The 16,728-nt window shown below is 33.8% G+C and overlaps 1 protein-coding gene across 2 annotated transcripts in view; it reads right to left on the bottom strand.

The window, feature by feature from the left end:
- The window catches only part of TAF6 (TATA-box binding protein associated factor 6), a 1,437,250-nt gene that overhangs the window by 1,319,496 nt on the left and 101,026 nt on the right, over positions 1 to 16,728 (bottom strand). The window contains exon 2 of one of the 2 annotated variants that reach the window (XM_044077259.1): positions 14,102 to 14,129. The exons of the other annotated variant lie outside the window; for it this stretch is intronic. The gene's annotated coding sequence lies outside the window, so the exon portion shown is untranslated. The remainder of the gene's footprint in view (positions 1 to 14,101; positions 14,130 to 16,728) is intronic. 2 annotated transcript variants of the gene reach the window in all.

Raw genomic sequence — 16,728 nt, 5'->3', positions numbered from 1 at the left:
GCACGGATGACAAAGCAGAGCAAGTTTCAAGATGATGTTAGGAAAGTGGACCAGGATAGAATGCAGATTTAGACAGTTGGCAAGAAAGGAAAAGGGACTCAAAAAGTGTATGTGTGGTTGGTGGGGAAATGACTAAGGGTAGACTGTCAAAGGGAGAAAAAAGAAGGCAAGAATAGTACAGCATACAAGGGGAAGATTACTCAAGTTTGCATAGTTGATAAAGTTAGCTACTTGTCGTACAACTTGACTTTAAGGTAAACAGCACTGCATGATGTCTGTATATAGGAACTTCTTGTTACCCCTGACAGGCTGCTTTGCCTTTGACACTACTGCTTCATAAAGTTTACTGCTGTCCATACGACAGTCTCACAGACTGTTGCTGTTATAATAGCTTCTTTCTGCTACCAAACTAATTCTATTTGTAGCAAAATTTATAGGAACTACATCTGGCTGCATCCAAATGTGGGGCAACAAAGTATGATAAACCCTACATGCAATCACTGTGCAGCACGCAGGTCTACAGCATCAAAGCCAATCTCGATTTGTTCTACTGGTGACTATCACATCTTTGAAGTACACGCTGTGTAGCACCCAAGCCAACCTCGGCACTGCTTCACCTGTTCTAGAGCACTGTGTGTGTAATTTTTACCATTTGTTCAATCCTCATCAAGTTACTATTATGTGGCAACTGTATACTGCTCTCTTACTACTGTAACTGTACTCTGCACTAAATTACAGTTATGTGATACTCTCAGATGTTACCTCTTACTTTATGCTTCCTTTTAAGTGCTCATACTATTGCTACTATACTGACATTGTGTGCTACACCAAACTCTAGCCATGTACTACTCTTGAAATAGACTGTACTATGCAATTTCTTCCCTACATGTTCAAGCAGTTTTTCCTTCAGTGTTAATGCATCATCTCCTCATCTAATACAGTTTTTACCTACTACACATATAACTCATGAAAGATGGCACAAACAGTGCCCAGTGAAATGTCATGATTAAGCATACCCTGCCACCGAAATATGATAGTTGGTGTACAGAGGGCTTTGAAACCCACCAGTAACAACCAAATATGTGAGGAATGATATCATGCACTGCCACCGAATATTAAGAAAAGGTCCCAGCTGGCACCAGATAATGCTGCTGTGTCATCCAGGCATGTTAGTACTGCCACAACCTTTAAACAGAAACGACAGACGTCCAGCGCCCTGCTGTTATTTAGTAAGCCAAATATGGAATATAGTTTATTGCTTTTTTTGTCCTGGGAAAGAGACTGGATGGAAAACTCTTTTTTTAGCAGAAGTTCAGGGAGAAAAGCTACACAAAATACACAGAAAACAGTATGCACACATAGTGAAGTAAATCAGTTGAGCATACAATGTTGAGAAAAATAGTGAGAAAACAAAAACACTGACAAGCTACATATGGAAAGTCACCATATTTATGTGTAACCATGACATGGGCAATACAATGAGAAGAAATTATTTAAAGATGGATCAGAATGAGTGCTTAGATAAAAGTTTAGACCATAGTATTTTACAACAGCAGGATTGTGGTCTTTCATAACAATATCTAAAATTCAGGAGAGTATTATGGTTATATTGTATGTGGCCAAAAAGTCATAACAGTGCAGGATAAGACGGAAGATGGCCTAAAGTCATTTTATAACAGGATGGGATAGAGTGGATAAGGACAGTTTAGGAGGATTAGCTTGGTGTGGTGCATGAGCAAAGCACTGAAAACTTCACAATAGTAGCTTGAATTATTTTATGTTGTTAAGTTTGACTGATAGGAGAATGAAATTCGAAACTTTAGAGACTTGAGTGGAATATAGAGATTCATTTGTAGTATTGTTTTATTTGACTGGGTGCAGTACACATTTGTTAGTAGAGTGAAGAGTCCTATATGGGTAGTAAGGTTGGGCAACATTTTTAAGTATCAGCGTTACACATTAATATTTTCTCTGGCTGTAGGCCCAAATGACCTAGGTTTCAGAGACACTTGGAGCCACAGTTTAACAATCAATCGTTAAAAATCCTCCTCTCAGACAGTTAACAGCAATGATACATGTACAGACCAGCCACAGGGGCTTTAAAGCAAACGAACTTTAAGCAATAAGATAATATTCAAGTTATCATTAACATGCAATGGAATGAAAAAATGTACACAGAAGAATAATACAGCATTTAGCTAAACAGACAAAACTTAAGAAAACCTCTATGCAAGCTAACTGCATACGCATACATCTGTCTCCAAGTTATTAGTGTACTGAAACCTTTTCTGTTATAAGTTCCCAGAAGACAACAGGCAGAAACTGTCAACAGCAAACTTACAGAGAAATTGATACCTCAGTATCTTCCAAGAAGAAACAAGATGAGACATCCAAGATGGCATCACACTGAATACCAGCTTGAGAGTTTCTGTTTTCAATCTGGGAGAGCTAAACAGAGAAGGCCAGTAGACTTTTGTGTTTATGGGTAAATTTCAGTAACTGACTAGTAAGTATACTGCCTGGATGCCAAGAAAAAAAAAAAAGCAGCTAAAAAAAGTGAGGAAAACAATGACTGGGGAAAGTTCTGCAGCTGTTCATCAAAAAGCAATGCAACCTCCAGACATGACCTACAGAATATACAAGACAACAGCACACCAATCTGGTTAAAAGAAATGAAACACTGGTACAGTTTATCAACACAAACATAAGGTTGGAAAAAATGGAAGAAGCTTTAAACAGATATTCAAATGAAGTGATAAAGCTGCAAAAATCAGAAGCTGAAATGAAGAGGCTGGCTGAATATGAAACTGCTCAGAAGAGATGTTTCAAAAAATAATAGAATTAGAGGACAGAGCACATAGGGAAAACCTGAGATTTTCAGCTATACCAGAGAAGCTGGAAGGAACAGACTGCATTAATTTTATGAAAGTACAAATAAGCAACTGGACTGGTATTCCATAGCAGTTGTTAGTTGAAAGGGCACATCAAGTGTCCAACAAAAAGTGAGCTTTGAAACAGAAGACAACTCTGATTCTTGTTCTTCTGGTAATAACCACAGAGAGACTGCATCTGTGAAACCTTTTCCACTGTTTCAATGGAAGTGTTGGAAAGAAGGAAGGGAACACAAGAGTTGACTTGAAGAATAGAGAGTACATTGGAAATGAAGCAGATACAGGATTTGGGAGATAGAGTTGATCAGTAATAAAACAAACCAAGAAAGTCCTCAATATGAAGGGTGTGATGTTCACTTCCTAAATTAGGTTATGCACTTATTTTACAGTTAGATTTTTATTAAGTGAACTAAGTGCTACGAAATAATCAAATAGAAAATAGTAGGAAGTCCACAGTTGAGATAAAAATGGAATATCCTTTATTGAAATACACAATAAAGGATATTCCATTTTAACTCAACTGTGGACTACTTACTATTTTCCATTTGATTATTTTGTAGCACATATTTTATAGTTATATTTTACAATTCAATTTTTTATTAAGTGAATTAAGTGCATGACAATGTAGAAAGTGAACATCACTCCCTTCACACTGCAATGTTTCTTCTTGGTTCATTTTGGACCCAGTATAAGCTGCATGCTGAGTTTTTCGGAAACTTCAAGGGATACCACATATTTCTCTTTCTGAACAGAAAGTAAACCAGCAACTTAATGTGGGATTACAATGCAGTAATTGTACTTGTGAAATATGACAGAACAAGAAATACTGGACTTTTTCAGAATTTGTTGGACTTGTGAGGGACTCTAAAGGATATGCCCTACTTCAGGTCATTAATATTTGGAAAAATACTTTGAGAAGCGGAAGATGGGGAGAAAGTTAACTGTAAGTAAAGAAAACATTTTGTTCTTTTCTTAATAGTACTATTTTTGTGGTGTATGTTTTTCTTTGCATGTTATATAATAAAGTGTTCTTGGTTATTTTAACTGTAATGGGGAATGTAAATAGGTGCTTCTGTTCTTTTTTTCCCTTCCTTTCTCCCTCCTCTCTTTATTTTTGTTCAGTTTTAGGAAATGTAGGCACTGCAATGTAAATGCCTAGTTAAAACAGCAAGACAAAAGAAAATGTAACTTGTTTTTTTCATTCTTGCATGGGGACTGACTGGATTAAGGACCTTAGATCGATACAGTAACAACGTTTAAGAGTAATCAAATTAATGAAAACGAATATTGAACATTATGAGGCTTTTTTCTAGCACAACAGTATGCTTAGTAGCAATTCTGTATCTGGTCCTCCTGTCTCCATGCAAACAATCTGATAAAGAGAAATTGATTGTTTAGCTCTCATATCTCAATGGAGACAATCTGATAAAGAAAAATTGGTTCCAGTCTGGTGGAGAATGATTGGCTAGGGGATCATGTTCTCTGAAAGTATTTGGGGGTTTTCCCAGCTGGGAGAGCTATAAAGATAAGACAAAACCAGTTAGCACTTAGTAGAAGCACAGGCTGCACCATGTATCTTAATATGGATAACCTTTCTTTTAGGTTACTGTATCCTAATATGGATAACCTTTCTTTTAGGTTAACTTACGTCTATCAGTATGGCTGTCAGTTTGGAACATTTGTTCCTATTTGGAGGGTAAAACTTCAATATCTGAAGATGCAGTACATAGGTTTTAGTGGGCTATTGGGGTTTGTTTTTCTTTTTGAGGGCTTTGAATAAAACATCAGCAAGATATGACAAGAAGCAAAAGTAGAAATGCTCAACCTGCCAAATAGTGTGTGCACATAACACAAAAGCTGGAACTAGACAATTAACAAAAAATGTGGGAACAAAAATACAATGATGCTTTCTGTAATATCTTTAAATGTCAATGGTCTCACAGATAAATACAAAAAAGAAAGAATAGTGAAATATATTAAAAAAATGTAGAATGCAAATAGCCATGTTACAGGAGACGCACTTGGAAAGAACTGAACATGTGAATTTGATAAAGAAAGGTTTTCAGGATGGTTACTCAGTGGAATATCTGAGACAAAGGAAAAGAGGAGTACTTACACTAATTTTAAGAGGAGCTCCAAAAGTGACAGAAGTGGATGAAAAGATAATAATGGCAGACCTGCAGTGCTAAGGGGCTACTGGGAAGGGAGGAAGATTACACTAGCATGTGTTATATTCCACATAAAACTGCTATAACGGAGCTTAAGAACATTTTGGGAGAAATTAGGTTTCAGCAAGGAATACTAATTATAGGTGAGGAATGGAATTTGATTTTCAGCAGTGAAGATGTGTCTGGGGAACCCGGAAAGGAAAGTATAACAAAGGAGGGTAGATTTTTGAAGAAATTTAAAAAATATTTGGCATGGAAGATGTGAATTCAGTAACAGGAGTTTGGAGTGAATTTACATATTTTTCCCCCAAAATATAAAAACTGGGTTAGGCTACACAGAATTTACATTTCACAGGAACACATGCATTTAAATGAAGGTCTTGATACAAATCCAATAACTATTTCAAAACATGCACCAACAACAGCTAAAATATAAACACAGGGTAATGAAATAAAAATGAGACATTGGCACTTTCCCACCTATCTGTTGAAGAGAGAGGAATTTAAAGAATGGGTAGTGGAGACTATTCAGGAGCTATACGAGAGGATAAAAATTACCTCTGAAAATATAGCTAGGGAGTGGGATAAAATTAAGGTGGAAATAAAAGAAAGGGAGCTACGATTAAGAAGTAACAAGAATTATTTAGAGGGAATGACAAATGTTTGTTACAAGTATTGCAGAATACTGGTAATCTCACAGAACAGGAAGAGGATCAACTGCAGAATGCCAAGCAGAAAATAAGGGATTACCTTGATAAGGTACACAAATTTAAAAAGACTGCTGTTAAGCAACTGTTTTTTAAATAACAACACTAGAGCACAAAAACATTTAGTACAACGACTCAAGCAACAGAAAGTACAAAGGGCTGTTGCCAAACTTAGGGTGCTTATAACAAGGAAGGTAACGAGAACCTGTAGAGGTATTAGAAATATTTTGGAAATTCTAGGAGTCTGTATAAAGCAGAGAAATGTCAAAATCAAGAAAAGATACAAACTGAAATGTTTACTGAAGGATTAAATATGCCAAGGTTAGAGGCAGATGAGGCTCAACTACTGAAAGATAGGATATGAGGAGATGAGATAAAAATTGTGATGTATAACCAATCTACAGGAAAGTCCCCAGGAATAGATAGTATTCCTGTGAAAGTTTGGAAGCTAGGATGGAAAAAAATGAAAGATCTGGAAGGCTTTTTTTAACAGTATTCTAAGAGGAGGAGAAGTACCAACACCCTGGAAGAAAGCAGTGGTAGCTGTAATACATAATGTGGGTAAAAGATCCATCATATCCAGCTTCATACAGGCCGATTTATTATAAAGTGTTTATGTCTATAATGGCTAAAAGAATGGCAAAAGTAATGCCAAAATTGATAGATAAGAATCAGCACAGTGTTGTCGAGGGGAGGCAAACAGTTGATAACATTAACAGAACACTGATGCACACGGAAGCAGAACATAAAAAAAAAATACCATTGGTGTTGGTGGGTCTTGATGCAGAGAAAGCATTTGACAGAGTAATCTGGGACTTTGAGCAACGCAATAGAAGCATTTGCATTGCCTGGAAAAATGATAAGGCTGATTAGGAGGACATATGAGGGATCGGACACAAAATTAAAATGACTGGGGCCCTCTCTGATAATTTCCGCTTTAGCAGAGGAACCCAGCAGGGGTGTCCTCTTCCCACTTTTGTTATTTGCATTGCATTTAGAACCACTGGTAAAGAAAATAAGGGACTCAGAAAGTCAAGGATATAACTGGTATGTTAGTCAAGAAAAGTTGGCTTTATTTGCAAATGATATTTTATACCCAACAAAACCAGAAACAAACATTACAGTGCTGTGGAACATTTTGAGACAGTTTCAAATCTTTTCGGGAATGAAGCTAAAACAAAGGCAACAGCTGTAAATTAGGTATCCACATATGAATTGGTTCAGCAATATCCATATTTATGGGGACATGATAAAATGAAATATTTGGGAAGAGTTGTTGCGTCTTTCTGTTTTTACCAGTTAGGGGTCGCCACAACGGAACTCCGGTCCTCTAATGATTGGCAGTAGATTTTTACGTGCCAGCCCCGACGCACAACCTTCAACGAAGGTACGACCATTCACGCATGTCTCCACACAGAAGACAATTTAGCTGAGAATCGAATAGGACAACGTCTTACTGTGAGGCGACAATGCTACCACAGCACCACCACCGCAGTAAAATGAAATATTTGGGAGTAAGGATTAAAAATGATTCTGATGTGGCACAGCTATGAATATATGGGAAGAGACTGAACAAAAGAAAATACAAAAACTAAGAAAATGAAAGCATTATTACATGGATATGGATAGTAAAATACAAGCAGTTAAAATGTTTTTAGTCCCATTAGTCTTATACACAGGTCAGCTGAAGGACTTTATCTAGGCAGGGAAGATGGCAAGAGTCAAGTGGGATAAGCCAATTCTTCCAGTAGAAGAGGGTGGATTGGAATTACCTGATTTGAAGGGGCATTTCAGTGATACACAGCTACAGCTCCTGTACATAGCACAAGCAGAAAACTATAATTAAAGGTGGAAAGGGATGACGACGATGAAATGGGGGGGGGTGCTCAAGAAACGAGGAGAGACTGAGATTCTGGATGCAGGCCTTTAAGGAGAATAACGATAATCATACAGAATATTATAATCTATAAAAGTAGCAGAAAGTACCCAAGAACTAAGCCAACACGGGAATGGAGAAAGGAGATTCTGCCGATAGGGATGACTGCAATTAGGGGTGTAGACAATAGGCAAGAGGGGGCTGGAATTTATTGGAGAAAACTGGCAAAGGAACCAAGGTATTGGAAGCAAATAACTAGAGAGGGAAAGATGATACATTCTTGGCATCTTCCCATTCTATTTGGACTGCAGTTTGAAGTGCCTTCCTTATCAATGATGGATATCAGAATATAGGCAAACGGAAAGAAATGGGGGGATCCTAAACAAAAGACCAGCACTGGTAGAGGTTTTAGTAGAATCTTGAACAGAAGCTGCCATTAAAAAAGGAATAATTAGTAGAGCATATAAAATACCGCATGATAAATATAAGAATCAATCAGAGAAGGTTCGAAAGGATTGGGAAGAGAGATTGGATAATCAATTCACAAAGAAATAATGGGGGAATTACGTATGGCTGCCAAATATGCACCAAAATCTAGATGATTTAGGATTTTTGCCTGGAAGTGTTAGTATAGGTACTTTTACACCCCAAGGAGACTCCAAAGAGTTTTTCATCTGGTTGATGGCAAATCTTGGGAGGTGTAACTGGGAAAAAAGAGAGAGACCTGGAAGCATACGCTCTTGGAGTGTAATAAGTAGTCAGACTTTAAAAATTCCCTACACGGTACTCTATCAAGAGTATTGAGCATGCAAATGAGTGTATCTAAGGAAATTATTTTTTTGAGCTGGGATAAAGGATCAAAACCAACCACCTGAAGTAGTGAATTTTGTAACAGAGATAAAACAGCAGCAAGTGTGATCATTATAAAGGGTAGGAGTAAATTATGTAAAAATGGAAATTGTAGGAACAATGCATGCAGACAAATATGTTGGAGGAAGAATGAGGTTTAAGAGAAGGCAGGAATTTTGAACAATTTGTATGTAATGTTAGTCTGATTATACTGTACATAATATATGTGCTGTACAATGTTTGCAAATGCAAACTTAACATGGTTTGATTACTTTTATATAAATGTAAGCTTGCTTGTGTCACAAGTGAGAATTCAATAAAGGTGTGTTTTTTTTAAAACTGAACAAAAAAAGATGAAACAAGGCAGAATTAAAAACAAGCTCACATTTTTATACATTTGATTCCTCAACTGTGCTCCAATGCTTCATTACATCATTTCCTATAGAAGGACATTTTTCCTTAATTGTTTTCACACAGTAAAAGTGACTAAACTAGCTCTGCCACCTGTATAGGAAAAGAGATTAATTACATCACTGCAGAGGCAACATTCAACACCAATGCAAGATGTCAAGATACACTTCAACATCTGCTTTCTCTTCACAGTTCTAGGCAGCTAATTCTTTTAATTAACATTTTACGGCTTGCTAGCACAAACATCATTGTACCTTTAAAAAGATTTGTGCATTTCTTCCCCCTTTATATCCTCTTAAATTTACGAGAAAAGAGATTAATAAAGTTACACATTTCGCAGTCCATTGGGTTGCTAGTAATAAATGAAAAATGGGAGAGAGAAAAATGCACAGTGTTTTAAAATCAGTACTTACTAGCCTGGCATCAGCTCTGGCACCGCAATACCTTCTCTGCCTACTGCCTAAATTGGGTCAGTACATTATTCCTGCTCTCAGGAATTTGAACCACCTGGCAAACATGGAAGCCCAGGCTACCTCTATCCCTTCTGTCATCAGCCTCACTGCACCTGGTTTTCTTTCTTCATATTTTTTTTATTGATTTTCAATAGTATAAATACAATTTTTAAAAAGAAAAAACAATGTAATACCAAATTTTAACAAAAACTATATACAAGGTCCAAATCAGATACCAAATCTTCAATAACATTACATTTTATCTAATAGTTTTTTTAAGCTTTATCCAGGCAATTTGTTTATGAGTCATGTTTGAGGAGTGTAACATGTAATTTGTAATTCCCTACTACAAATAATCTTAGTAAAAGATATAAATTCCTTGAATGAGAGGTTATTTTTACATTTCCAATTTCTAGTAATAGTTTTTCTTGCTATAGCAAGTAGAGTCCAAAGGAGGTTCATTTGATTCAGTGGGACATACCTTGGCACTGGTGCATTAAAAAGTATCATAGAATCAGAGATCTCACATCTGTTCGACCACAAAGCTTTAATAAAATTTTTAAACTCCATCCAAAATGTGGTTATTGTTCTGCATTCTAAAACATATGTGCCCAGTCGGCATCTATTAGCTCCTCGCATCTCCAACATCTATTAAAATCTTTCTTGCTTATTCTAGAGGCTTTTTTGGTGTAATAAAACTTCTATGAATGAATTTCCATGTAAAAATTTTCCAATATGTGGAAGAAGAAGTATGGTAAACAGATCTGAGAATTAAAGTTTTATCATTTATATGTATTTGGGAGTTATTGAAATTGTTGATATATTTCCATAAATTGTCGTCTAATATTATTAGATCTGATCTGAGAATGTTGTAAAATCTTGACAATGAGATACCATTATTATAGCCTATATTGGTGAAGTCAAAGAGGATGGATAATTTTTTGGGGATGTCTGTTATAGTAGGAAAATGACGTCTTTTAAATTCCGTTAAAATAAATTCTCTGAAGATTTGAATATTTAACCAGTTATTTTGGTAGATATTATACCTGGCTAAAAGGTAGGTAGTATCATGAATATTATTAGTTCCTAAAAACTGATGCCAGAATAATAACCCATTTTCTTCCATAGTTTTTATTTTCATCATGTTAAAGGAATCAAAGCATACCTTGGTTAAGATTATTGGAAACATTAGAATGGACAAATTGTTGTTCAAAATGATTCTTATTCATTACTTTTTTTAAAATTTGCAAGATATATTTAATTATATGAATAAGATGTGATTTTTCCTGCTCATTGTTGAAGAAGAATTCTTTAATAACTATAAATAGCCTAATATTTTCAGAACAATATATGTTTTTGAAAAACTTGTCAAATGTAGTTAATAGTATTGTTTTGTGTAAATTTTTCCAATTTGAATGGTATTTTGGACTTAACCACAGACTTGTTATATTAAGAATAATGGCATCAGCATAAAGCTCAGAATTTGGAAAAGCAATCCCTCCTTCAATCCAGTTTTTATAGTGCCAATCATATTTAATCCTTGGTTTTTGAGGATACCATAGGAATTTAATTAATATAGTGTTTATGTGTTTAAGTTGTTTTCTAGAAGGAGGAGCCAAAAGTGTTTGAAGATAAAAAAGAATTTTTGGTAATAGAATCATTTTTATCAGAGATAATCTTTCTTCTATAGTAAAGAACATTTTCTTCCATCTATTAATGTATTCTGTGATTTTATTTAATAAAATTTTATAATTTATACTTACAGTGTCTTTCCATTTAGACAGAATATGAACCCCTAGATATTTCAATTTATCATTGGTCCAGTTAAAGTTATTGTAATTAGATAGAGTGTTATTCAATTTTTTATTGATGAGAATAGTTTCTGTTTTGTTTTGGTTAAATCTAAGGTTTGATATTTCTTCAAAGAGTTTTAATGATCTGATTATGTGGTCAATAGATGAATCAATATTTCCAATAGTTAATAAGATATCATCTGCAAAGAGTAAAATTTTAGAAGAATAGTTCTCATTAACATAAAAACATTTTATGTTTATATTGTTTCTTATAAAATTAGCAAATGGTTCTATTGCTAATGCAAATAGTAGTGGGGATAAAGGGCAACCTTGTCTAGTGCCTTTTAGAATTTGAAGTGGGCCAGATGAAAAAAGCGCCAATTTTAATATACGCTATAGAACCTTCATATAATTTGTTTAGCAAGTTTAAGATTTCCGAGGAGAAATTATATTCTTTTAATACCATAAATAAGTATGTCCAGTTAATAGAATCAAATGCCTTTTCTAGATCTAGACTGATGAGTGATAATTCTTTTTTTTTTATTTGCAAAATCTATTAAAGTTAAAAGTCTAATAGTATTATCCTGAACTTTTCTGTTCAGTATAAAACCTGTTTGATCGTTGTTTATTAAAGTCGGCATCATTTGATTTAATCTGTTTGCTAAAATAGACGTAAATATTTTATAATCTATATTTAATAGGGAAATAGGATGATATGATGAAACAAAATATTTTATAATCTATATTTAATAGGGAAATAGGACGATATGATGAAACAAATTTGGAGTCCTTATCTTGTTTTAGAATGGGAGAAATTAGTGAATATTTCCAAGAAGGACAAAGTTTGTCACTTATTCGAAATTCCTCAAGTGCTTTCATTAATATCTTTAAAGCGGAATCAGGGAAAATTTTATATAATTCACCTATTATGCCATCAAGACCAGGGGCTTTATTATTTTTAAGATTTTGTATTCTTTCTTTAACTTCTATTAATGATATTGATTTAAGTAATCTATTATTTTGTTCTTTAGAAAGTTTATTATTTATATTGTTTTTTAGAAATTCTATTTTTGAACTATTAGTAAAGTTTGTTTGCTTTATTCATTGTTTCATGATATGAACGAAAAATCTCTAAAATATCTTTTAGATCTGAAGAAGGTTTTGAATTGTGTTTAGATGTGTCTAATATTTCAATTATGTGTTTACTCTTGTGAAAACTTTTCGTTTTGGCTGCTAATCTATGCATATGTTTTGGATTAGATGAATAAGATTGTAATTTTAACCTCTCTAAATTGCTACTTTATGACTAAGAATTTCTAAATAGTCGAGATTTAGTTGTTTTAATTCCAGATTCAAGCCCAATTCTTTGGGGTGCAAGTTCTTTTTTGAAGTGTCAATTTTCAATTGTAGATTTAATAATTCTTTATCCCATTCTTTCCTTTTATGTAAATACCAGGTTTTTATTTTCCCATATATATATAAGATTTTAAAGAGTCCCAAATAAACACTATATTTGTGTTATTATTATTATTAAGTTCAATATAATAGTTTACTTCCTTTATAAACCATTCTTTGAATCCTTTTATCTTAATAATATAGGCTGGTAGTCTCTGCCAATGAATAAGATCATTTGGTTTAATTTTAATTTTAAATAGTATGGCACTGTGGTCTGACAGAGGGCATGATGTAATCACTACATCTTGAGTCTTAGATAATAGGCTATCAGATATAAACACTTTATCAATAGTCGTCTGTGTACCATATCTATAAGAAAAGTGAGTAAAATTGAGAGACCTCTGCTCTTTGATCATGTATATGTCTGTTAGGTTATGAAATGAGACAAAATCTATCAATTTTTTGGCTGATGCAGGTATCTTAATATTGCTGACATTAGTGGTATCTTTAGATGATAGAATACAATTAAAATCTCCTGACAAAATGATATCTCCTTTAGAATTTGCTGTTACTATTTCCAAATATTTGTTTGCAGATTTAGCACCAATACCAGGTAGCCAGTACATATTTGCTAAAGTAAAATATTTCTTATTCAATTCCAATACTACTAGACACAACATACCATTTTTATCAGAGAAACTGCTAATTATTTTAGGCATTGGTAATGTATTTTTCCACAAAATCATGGTTCCTCTTCTCTTTGTTTGGAAATGAGATTCAGCTAGAATACTATAACCTTTAAAAAACATTTTTTCTAGGGCTTTCTGAATAGTGTGCATTTCTTGCAAAAATATAATGTCAGCTTTATTCAATGCTAGGTATTTGAGTAACCTTCCTCTTTTAGTAGGGTTATTAAGACCATTTGTATTCAGAGACAGACATTTAAACCCAGACATTGATTACTTTAAGCTTTTGATGGATAAATACTATTCTGGACTTAATTAACAAGTTATGTTCAGAGAAGATGAAGATATAACTATATACAAAACTAACCATGGAACATCTAGTTCCTGGATTGATGAAGAAGTCATCAATACCACCCTCTATCATCCTTAGTGCTCAAGACTATCGTTCTCTAATGCTACCTAATATTTTATTGAATCAACAAACTACAACCTATTAATTCTCCAGGATGTATAGGTATTACTATGTAGGAGATATTGTGGTAAAATATCTATTACCATAAATAATGTAATTTTAAAAATTTTTAAGAACAGCGTCTTTAAACTTGTATCATGACATAGTATATCATATTCATTTATGTCTATTCTATACTAATACAGATCTTAATTTAATATACTACATTAGATCAAAACCTACTTAACCAGGAATTCAGTAAAGAAGTTTATGTATAAAAATAAGAAAATTTATCATGTAACAAAACATTCCAGTATGAACTTGTCTGTGAAATCACAACAGTGTTAATATTTACTATAGAATCAGCATATTAATATATAGCCTATAGGCTTATTTTCCTTTTATGCAAGATATAAAATTACCAGTTTTTTTCTTTTTCCCTTCTTCCCCCTAAAAAAAAAAAAAACATATTTGATTAACCTTAAATAATTTCTTAAGGTATTAAAGATATTTAAAATAAAGAGGTACTAATGAGAATTTTTTTACATGAGAAGATAATATTTTAGTTGCACAAATATCTATGCAGGTATATAGATCTGTGTAATCATCAAAAACATTAGCTTTTCTTTCCAAATATGCGAGTCTAAAGAAACTATGTAGTGTAGCTTGATTTTGATAAAAATATCATATAATGAAGTCACAGCTTTTAACCTTCAAAGACACTTCAGTTTTAGAGGTTATAGTAATAATGTGTTCCCTTAAGTTGTCCTTTTTAACAAAATACATTAACAAATTTTACCAATATTTTTTCAGTTAGAGTGGCAGTGGTTAACATGCAATATATCTTTTGCTAGAAAATGTAGTCTACAGACAGTAAAACATTCAATATTTTATGAATATTAGTGAAAATGTCAGATTGTAGTATGCACTTATGTAGCTGGAGATGGATTAAGTAGATCCCAATTTCACCATTCACTATAAATCCAACATAATGTAAACTATTAATTCGAAAAGCAGTTAAAAAGTAAAGGCTACATTTGGAAATCAACTGTCCTCATGTCCTGATGAAAGTAGTAACTATAAGTCAAGAGTAGCCATCCCCACTCTGCACCACCCCCCTAACAGTCTTATACTACTATCACTGACTAGTGAGGCAAAAGCATCACTTCAGTAACAACTAAGATCGTTCTCTAAGCAGAACTGTCTCCTTTTCTTTGGATCCAGAATTTTGCCTACCCTAATATATTATTTCACCCTTTCATAACAGAATTTTTATTTATTGTAATGGTCTGTTGGCAGCTTTGGCTTCCCCATTCCAGCAGTATTGCCATCAACCAACAACTCATAATTAATAAGACTGGGGGCGAAGATATCAAGATGAAAGCACAGAAAATACATAGCTGTCCCAAAATCTACTTTAAAAATAATAAAATCACATTAGCCCCCAATAGATAATGTATTTTAGTGACTTTATAACCACTGCATATGCTGCTTTCTGCTCTGCTAACCAAAAAGGATCAGATGACCTAGTCTATGTTTTCACTGTATCTGTTAGCTACAGCTGCCACCTAATGATCAAGTGTAAACTATTTTGTAAAACGTGTCATCAGAAAACTTATTATGAAGGGAACAATATAGGCATCAACATTAGTTTAGTAAAAAGGACCTTTAATATAGGTCTATGTTTTTTATATATTTTTCTTTAACGCTCTTGGTATGCAATAAAGCATTCAGTTGTTCCTTTTTCTTTTTTTCATGTGATTTCTGGTAACGTGAATACGTAACCAAAGTTCATATGACAAAAGAGACTTCGAGAGAGTACATGCATAAGTCTCTTGTATTACAAAGAAGATCTCTCCAAGAAGTCTCGAGGCAACAGCCTTCTTTATTTTTTTTCTTTCCTTCTCCTTTAACATTTGAATTTTGGCGGTTAGAGGCTCGCACTAGGGAATCTGCAGCAAGCTATGATAACCGTTAACGAGATACTCGTGATGTGCATTTTGTAAGAGAAAAGAAAAACAGAATATGTTACTCAAAAAGCATGTATATGAAGTACAATAAAAAAAAACAACTTTGCCCCGTTTTATATAGATATAAAATTCTCTGTAACTATCACTTTTACTGGCCAATGTATCCGATATCAAGCACACAAACCCTCCTGTCCCTGCAACACACACTCCACCAGCTTTCATCAGAAAATACCTCTCCTTTTCCCTCTCCATCAGCAGATGGACCCACAAACCACATTTAGTAAAGACACAAACCTCTCAAGTGTATGAGAATGTATTTTTACATGTCATGACGGATTCTTAGAAAGAAAACAATCTTCTCTATTATGATAAAGAACAATTTCCAATACCTTTTAAACTATTTAGGACAAGTCACATTAAGTTATATCCGTTAGATCTAAAAGGACCCAAGTATATCATGACATTTAACAGGAGAGAAAGCCCACTGATGCAAAAAAGGGGCTACACTTTCATTTAAATGCACTGAGATGGGGAGCTTTCATTTCACTTATCGGAGCGATCTATATCATCGGAATCGAATACACATACAGTATCCGGTATTAAGGGGGTTCTTGTTTTAACCAATATTTCTATGGTACTGCTACATTGCCCCTATGTAGTTGTCAACTAATAATACACTCTGTCAAGGGAAGATTTAGAATTTTAACATCTATGTTTAACATTCTAGCATATTTGCATTAAAGGCTTTTAAATAGCAAATAAATTAAAAAATAAATAAGCATACATAATAAATATTAAATGATTTTTACCTTAACATGTATGTTTTTCCCAGAAGTAGGTGATTTATAGCATGAAAATTTTGGGATTCGAAGGGATTGTGGAAGAGCTTCATTTGTATTATTTACCCTTAAGCTTCTTGCTTGTTTTATCAAATCGCTAACATTTTTTCCATTTGTTGCCTGCCTTTTTAAACTAGGTAATGAGATGTCCATATCTTCAGTATTTTCCAAAATCTTATTCTTTTTCACATATTCAGAGGCGTCATCAAGATTATTAAATATTTTTATTCCTTCAGATAG

Source organism: Protopterus annectens, chromosome 7.part0 (genome assembly GCF_019279795.1).
Source record: "Protopterus annectens isolate FY-2018-M chromosome 7.part0, PAN1.0, whole genome shotgun sequence".
Taxonomy (NCBI): Eukaryota; Metazoa; Chordata; order Ceratodontiformes; family Protopteridae; genus Protopterus; species Protopterus annectens.
Note: the sequence above shows the minus strand (reverse complement) of the source record. Positions and strands in the feature narration are given on the sequence as shown.